The sequence below is a fragment of the Myotis yumanensis genome, unplaced genomic scaffold (genome assembly GCF_028538775.1).
Source record: "Myotis yumanensis isolate MYYU_CA2020_CCGP unplaced genomic scaffold, mMyoYum1.0.hap1 SCAF_23, whole genome shotgun sequence".
Taxonomy (NCBI): Eukaryota; Metazoa; Chordata; class Mammalia; order Chiroptera; family Vespertilionidae; genus Myotis; species Myotis yumanensis.
This window is the reverse complement of record NW_027223774.1, coordinates 324,398-332,730: the sequence shown is the minus strand read 5'-3', so window position 1 is coordinate 332,730 and position 8,333 is coordinate 324,398. Positions and strand designations below refer to the sequence as shown.

At 44.3% G+C, this 8,333-nt stretch overlaps 1 non-coding gene across 1 annotated transcript; it reads left to right on the top strand.

Moving 5' to 3' along the window:
• Window positions 1-7,255: 7,255 nt before the first annotated feature.
• On the top strand, window positions 7,256-7,394 carry LOC139000404 (U4 spliceosomal RNA). The gene has a single exon (XR_011469581.1). It is a non-coding gene; the product is annotated as a U4 spliceosomal RNA (small nuclear RNA).
• The last annotated feature ends 939 nt before the right edge of the window (window positions 7,395-8,333 follow it).

Sequence of the window (8,333 nt, the reverse complement as noted above, 5' to 3'; positions counted from 1 at the left end):
CGACCTGGTCAGGTAGGTCAGCTGGTTAGAACGTTCGTCGTCCCAGGAGGCCAATGTTACAGGTTCGATCCCCGGTTAGGGCGCAGGCAAGCAGCAACCAATGGATACACAAGTAAGAGGAACAACAAATCGATGGTTCTCTCACACACACATATATATACATATATATACATGTACACTACACATACATATATATCTATTTCATTGTTTTCAGAGAGGGAGGGGGAGGGCTAGAGAGATAGAAACATCCATGATGAGAGAGAACCATTGATTGGCTACCTCCCCCCCGCACACCCACAGTGGGGATCGAGCCTGCAACCTGGACATATGCCCTGACCGAGAATTGAACCGTGACCTCCTGGTCCATAGATCAACGCTCAACCACAGAGCCAGGCCGGCCGGGCAACACAGTCCTTTTAAATCGTGGCCAATCTGTACCTGCCAATTGGCCTCTTTGTCGTGCATTTTCTGCATCGGTAAAAATGGAAACGATAGAACTTCCCTTACTAGGATTTCTGTACTGAATGACGCCATATGGATTGAGGGCTTGGAATTGGAACACTGCCTGCCCAATAAAAGTGCTTAAGTACATACGTTTTCCATTTTTAATTGCATCTCTAGTTACTGGCAAGATGCAAACACACGGTCACGTGGATTTACTGTCCATTTGTACTCCTTCCGTGAATTGCCTGCTCGTACGTACACACTAGGTGAGCAACCTGGCCTCGGTCTTCCCTGAATGGAGTGGAGATGGCTCTAGATCAGGGGTTGGCAAAGCTTTTTTTGGTAAAAACGTTGGCTTTTCTGGCCATGCCATCCCTAACAACTACTCAACCCTACCTTGTTCAACAGCTGTAGACGCTATGGAAAGGAATAGGTGTGCTGCGTTCCAATAAAACTTTATTTACAGAAACACATAGGCTGAATTTGGCCTGGAGGCCCTAGTTTGCCAATCTTGGCTCTGGAGTCACCATTAAGCCTGATAATGTGCATGTTGTAAAAAATACCTTTTTCCTGTTACAGGTTCTGAAATAATAAACATTAAATTTTATCAACTTTCTCTTCAGTAATCGTTGAGATGACTGGTTTTTGTTCACTGATTAAGGTGGAACATGACATGGTATATTTCCTAAAAGGAAGAACCTCAATTGCTGGGCTGAATGCTCGTAAATCCAGGGGAACTAGCGGTGTGGTCGGTGCTGGCATTACCTGATCTGGAACCTTTGCATTCATGTTCCTGAGAGATTTGTCCTTTAATTTTTCTTTCTTTAAGCCTTGACAGACTGGTGCCACGAAAGAGGTAAATGTTCAGCCTTCTACGTGTTCTGGAACGGCTGTACACCAAAGAGTTCCTATTTCTTTTTTTAAAAAATATATATATTTTATTGATTTTTACAGAGAGGAAGGGAGAGGGATAGAGAGTTAGAAACATTGATCAGCTGCCTCCTGCACACCCCCTACTGGGGATGTGCCCGCAACCAAGATACATGCCCTTGACCGGAACTGAACCTGGGACCCTTGAGTCCGCAGGCGGACGCTCTATCCCCCGAGCCAAACCAGCCAGGGCGAGTTCCTATTTCTTGAAGGTGGAAATAATTCACTGGTAAAATAGCTTGGGTTTAGATTTTTAAAAAATTTTTTTCCATTGATTTTCAGAGAGTGGGAGGGGAGAGTAGGGGAGAGGGAGAGAGAGAAACATCGATGTGAGAGAGACATACCGATTGGTTGCCTGCGGCAAACCAGGTATGTACCCTTGACAGGGAATATAACGAAGACCCTTCAATGTGTGGGCCTCCGCTCTAACCATTGAGCAACACCAGCCGGGGCTGGGCTTAGAATTCTATTATGGAGTAATTCTCTGAAAACTTTTTCAACTTATTCCAAAATGTTTAGTTTACTTAGGTTTTCTGTGTCTTCTTCAATCAGGATTATATTTTCCTATAAAGCTGTCTTTTCAACTGTTTTCAATTGTACACACAAATGTACAATCCTTTCGATATTATTTTCTGTTTGTTCCCCTTTTCATTCCCAATATAACAAATCGGTAAGTCATTATTTAGTGTTTTTTTTTCTCAGAGTCACCCTTTACCAAGCATTTTCTGTTTTTCTTATTGTATCCTTCGTTCTGCTTTGATGACAAATAATTTCTTTTTCTGACTTCTTGTGCTGACCATTAACATTTATTTCCATTTCTTGTTTTCACTCCCTTAGGGCATCACCCGTTGCTAATGATTCAGACTGACATTTGATCTACTTCTTTCTCACTTTTTCATTTACTGCAAAATTATAGCAATTTTGAGAAAAATGTAATCAAAATCACAATATTCCAAGACTCTTATTAATTAGTTATGTCCATGTCTGTTTCCTTTTAAGCCCTTGTCCAAATGTACAAAGAATGTAATGTAGCCACAATTCTGCATTTCATTTTATTTTAGGTGGAGGGGGTGAGAGAGAGATTTGTTGTTCCATGTATGATTCTTGTGCGCTGACCTGGGGATTGAACCCACAACCTTGGCCTATCGGGACAATGCTCCCACCAACTAAGCTATGGGCCAGGGAGATTCTGCACCTTTCACTGCTCATTACAGGTGTTCTCCATGTTTCTTCGCGGTTGTTCATGCTTACAGTTGATAGTGACTTCCTGAAAAAAATTAGGCCCCGATTAACTTTCTAGCATCAGAGGGCCATGGCTCGCTGGCTTTTTGGAATAGTCCACTGTCATTTCATCAAATATCATCAACCTATTTTGACATTTCAGCAACAGCCTTTCCCACACTGTTGGGTTAACCATATTAACTAGTATTGGAGTGAGTTTTGATCTGAGTAATTATACTTCTCATTGGCAATTTCCCTGGGTAAAAAAATGCCACTCAGGCCCTAGCCGGTTTGGCTCAGTGGATAAAGCATCAGCCTGCGGACTCAAGGGTCCCAGGTTCGATTCTGGTCAAGGGCATGTACCTCAGTTGCGGGCACATCCCCAGTTAGGAGGTGTGCAGGAGGCAGCTGATCGATGTTTCTCTCTCTTTTTTTTTTTTTTTAAATGTTTATGTTCCCTGCAACTCTTTTTTTTAAAATATATTTTATTGATTTTTTACAGAGAGGAAGGGAGAGAGATAGAGAGTTAGAAACATCAATGAGAGAGAAATCAATGTTTCTCTCTTATCGATGTTTCTAACTCTCTATCCCTCTCCCTTCCTCTCTGTAAAAAAATGAATAAAATATATATATTTTTTAAAATGCCACTCAGGCTCAGCCCTTCTCTAGGAATGGGTCAAAAATGACAACATCTAAATATAATTGCATAGCATTTACATATTAAAATTAAATGTGCAGTTTTGCCCCCTCTGGTCTAAGTTCTTTGGTGTCCAACAAAGCTAGAGCCTTGATTGGAAGCTTGATGACATGTATATGGTTTCTCACCAGCAAGGATTCCCTTGTGACCTGTGAGGTAAGAGTGGTGGTGAAGGCTTGTCCACATTCATTACATTTGTAGGGTTTCTCTCCAATTTGCGTCCTTTCATGTTGTGCATGTGACGAGCGGTCACGAAAGGCTCTGCCGTACTCGTTACATTCATCACATTCATCGTTTCTCTCCAGTATGAGTCCTCTGATACACGCTAAGGTAAGAATTCTGGCTAAATGCTTTTCCTCATTTGTCACACTCACAAGGTTTCTCACTGGTGCACATTTTTTTTGTTGCAAAATGAAGTGAAAAGGACTTTCCACGATCATTACATTCATAGCCTTTCTCTCTACTACGATTTCTCAGATGATGGGTCAGAGATGAAAGCTTCTTAAAGTCTTTCCCACATTCATTACATTCATAGGTTTTCTCCCCACTATGAGTTCTCATTACCTGAGACAGATATGACCTATGGGTAAAAAAAAAAAAAAAATCTCCACTTCATTTACATTCAAAAAATTTCTTTCCTGTATTTACAGGTTTTCCAAGGTTTACATGGATTGCCTTTACAAGGTTTCTTTCCTAACAAGATTTCCTGATGATTTTTTAAAAACAAAATTATGCTATAAGCTTTGAACTCCTGAATCAATTTGATGGAATGTTCTTTAATAAAATTCTCTGTGAAGAAACTAAGTCTGAATTGAAACCGCATTTTCCCCACAACTTCAGCATTTCCCCCGATCCCCGTCCTGGGTCACTACTTGCCTTTGTTTATATTCCACTGGCACAATACTTCCAACGTGTTCCCTTCTGCTTTTCTGATTTGTCCTCAGATTCCCAATCACCTGCTATTCTAGAACTCAATCTCCCATTGTGAATCTTACCAGGTTCATGTAGCTAGGCAATTCTTCACCAGAAATGGCCTTGGTTGATGATAACTCTTGGGTTCTAGGTCTGTTCTTCCATTCTGGAAGGTAATGAAAAACAATTTGGGTACCAAAAAAAAGCCCTAACCGGTTTGGCTCAGTGGATAGAGCATCAGCCTGAGGACTCAAGGGTTCCAGGTTCAATTCCAGTCAAGGGCATGTTCCTTGGTTGCGGGCACATCCCCAGTAGGGAGTGTGCAGGAGGCAGCTGATCGATGTTTCTAACTCTCTGTCCCTCTCCCTTCCTCTCTGTAAAAAAAATCAATAAAATGTATTTTAAAAAAATAAAAATCATCATTCTCCCCTTAAAAAAAAAACAACTCGTAGTGTGAGAACGATCAGATAAAAGTAACAAGATGTGCATGACACAAGTAGAGTTTTTAAAATATCAACTAAGGGAAGAGATGGAACTATAAATAGAGAAGCCACAGAAGTAATCTACAGAAAGGTTGATCAACAAAAAGGGTGATCAAGAAAACAGATGGAGCCAAAACCGGTTTGGCTCAGTGGATAGAGCGTCGGCCTGTGGACTGAAAGGTCCCAGGTTCGATTCCGGTCAAGGGCATGTACCTGGGTTGCGGGCACATCCCCCGTAGGAGATGTGCAGGAGGCAGCTGATCGATGTTTCTCTCTCATCGATGTTTCTAACTCTCTATCTCTCTCCTTTCCTCTCTGTAGAAAATTAGTAAAATATATTTTTTTAAAAAAAGAAAGAAAACAGATGGAGAGGACATCATTAGGGAAAAGAATCTCTAATAATAAAAGGGTGATATGCTAAATAGACTGGACGTCTTCCGAACATCATTCCAGACGCCCTTCCTGACAAAGCTGGGGCTGGAGGGAAGCCAGCTGGGTCCAGGGTGCCGGAGGGAAGCCGGTGCCGGCAGCTGGGGGAAGGAAGGCCTACTCTTGCATAAATTTGCATGCGTCATGCCTCTTGTACAAAATAAGCAGACATTCCTACAGATGAAATGTTCAGGACAGCATCCCTTCTTTAATGCTTCGATATCTCAGCCTTCTGATGCCTCTGCCTATTTAGGTCCATTCCTCCTGTAATTGACACCATGTTAATCTTTCTAACAAACCGGTTTCACAATGCCAAGAAAATACCTCTTTAGATCCAGCTCTCCCAAGCACCCAGAATCAGGGTGAAACTACCACAGGTATTCTTGTCCTATTTATTTATTTATTTATTTATTTATTTATTGCCCGTTAATTTATTTATAATTAGTTAGTCCCCAGTTCAGTCCCCAGTCTATACAATGCTCTCTTCCCTAGACATCATCTCTCCCTCTCTATATCACCTACATGGTCAACACTTGGCTCACTCTACCCTGTCTTCTGAGTTTCTTTAGTTCTCATTCTATGTGACCATTTCTCCCATGAATACCCAGTTCTGATCCTCCCAAAGAACTTTCTATGATTCCCCATAGGAAGGGCCACCAACCCTTCCCCTTTTCCTCATTTACGTCAGGAATTCCAGGTCACCTCCTCCGAGAGACCCACCCTGACCTCCCAGCCAAATATGGTTTCTCCTCACTTTTCCTGTTTTATTGGCATCCTAGCACAGTTTGGTGCTATTTAACATCACCTTGCTCTTTTTTCGTCTGGCTTTCCGCAGAAACCATAACTAGAGATTTTTAAAAATATACATTTTATTGATTTTTTTTACAGAGAGGAGCTGAGAGGGATAGAGAGCTAGAAACATCAATGAGAAAGAAACATCGATCAGCTGCCTCCTGCACACCCCCTACCAGAGATGTGCCCGCAACCAAGGTACATGCCCTTGACCGGAATTGAACCTGGGACCCTTCAGTCCGCAGGCCGACGCTCTATCCGCTGAGCCAAACCGGTCAGGGCTAAACTAGAGATTTTAAGTTCCACAGAAGTGGGGCTCTGGTCCCACTATGGCTCCAGGGACCAGCACAGCATCTGAGCATTGTGGGCTCACCGGACGTGTCTGTGAGGCATGCATACAGGATACCCGATTGTGCGCACCAGCAGCCTGATTCCCATCAGGTGGTGACGCCTTAACTTTCTGACCATGGGGAGGAGGCTATGGAATTGACTGTAGGGAGGGCTTTGCAATGTCATGAGAGAAAAAAGGAGGCGCAGAAACTTGCAAATGGTAACTCCTCAGCTGGCCCCCAACTGCAAACGCATAGTAAGACCTGGCCAAGAGCAGCCTCTAGAGGAGAATGGTGATCCGAGGATGCGGCCAGGGATGACCGTCGGAATTTGTGTGGCTGGGGAGGTTGCTTCTACTTTCTGGGCCTCAGTTTCTTCAGGTGGAAGAGAGTGAATGAATGCTCTGTCTCCTGCTTTGTAATGTCAGGCTGCTCAGGGCTGGACGGTGTCTCAGGAGATCATCCGAGCCAATGGTTCCCATTTTAAAGATTAGGAAACGGCCGAAACCGGTTTGGCTCAGTGGATAGAGCGTCGGCCTGCGGACTGAGGGGTCCCAGGTTCGATTCCGGTCGAGGGCATGTACCTGGGTTGCGGGCACATCCCCAGTGGGAGATGTGCAGGAGGCAGCTGGTCGATGTTTCTCTCTCATCGATGTTTCTAACTCTCTATCTCTCTCCCTTCCTCTCTGTAAAAAATCAATAAAATATATTTAAAAAAAAAAAAAGATTAGGAAACGGAAGCATAGGGAGGGGAGAAGCGAAGTGGCCAGTCTAAACTACAGCCAGTTTTTTTTTGTTGTTGTTTTCCCAATGGAATCACAGTTATGCTGGTGTCAGCTTGGAGGCCCAGTTCCAGATCAGGGCACGTACGTAGGTCCAGGTTCTATCCCTCGTTGGGGTGCGAATCAGAGGCAACTGGTAGGTAATAGATTTATCTTTCACCTCTGTCTCTCTCTCTCTCTCTCTCTCTCTCTTTCTCTCTCTCTCTTTCTCTCTCTCATCTATAAAAATAAAAAACAAGCTTTGTGCGATGGCAGTATTGTAGCCAATAGGTTTATAGGAGGCACGATTATTGCTAATTGAAAGAACAAAAATAAATTTAAAAACCCATATATCCTTGGGTGAGGATTTTTTAAAAAGTCAACTCATCGAGAGATGTTCCTTCTTTTAGACAGATTATTCCAGATGATGGAAAGACCAGAACTGTTTGTTCCTCATTTGCGGTGGCTGAATAGTTATGGGGCTTTGTTGGTACCTTGAAGGACAGTATGACTCATCGGATTTACAACCTCTTCTGTTTCCCTCCTTGGACAAATGACCGGCTGAGGGGCCATCCAGAGGGAAAGTGAGGATGCCCCATATGTCCATCCCATCGGCCACTTAACCAGCGATGAGCTGCCAGGAGCCCCATGAGCTAAGTCTCAAGAGCCTAGAAGGGGCCCTAGCTGGTGAGGCTCAGTGGGTAGAGCATCGGCCTGTGGACTGCAGGGTCCCAGGTTCAATCCCAGCTAAGGGCACATGCCCAGGTTGCAGGCTCGATCCCCAGTGTGGGGCGTGCAGGAGGCATTGGATCCATTATTCACTCTCATCGTTCATGTTTCCCTCTCTCTCAAGTCCTCTCTGAAATCAATCCTATATAATAAAAGCCTAATATGCAAATGGACTGAATAGCAGAATAACGGGTGGAACAATCGGTCGCTATGATGCACACTGACCACCAGGGGGCAGACGTTCAATGCAGGAGCTGCCCCCAGCCCGCAGGCCCCAGGCCAGCCCAGACAGGTGCCAGCAGGGTGGGGGGGTGGGAGGGCCAAGGGGGGAAAGGGGGCATCTTGATGGCCCCGCCAGTCGCCCCACAGATCGGCCCTGATTGCTAGCCAGACCTAGGGACCCTACCCCTGCACGCATTTCGTGCATTGGGCCTCTAGTAAAAATATTTTTTTAAAAAGAGTTCAGAAGAGGCTCCTGTATGGAAAGTAGTGAGAGGACCACCTGCCACACTGCCCCCCGAGGGCCCCGAGACAGACTGCACCAAGGACACCAGGAGTCCCAGCTGGAGTCAGTTCCCGACCAGCCAATGGGCCTCAGAGAAAAACA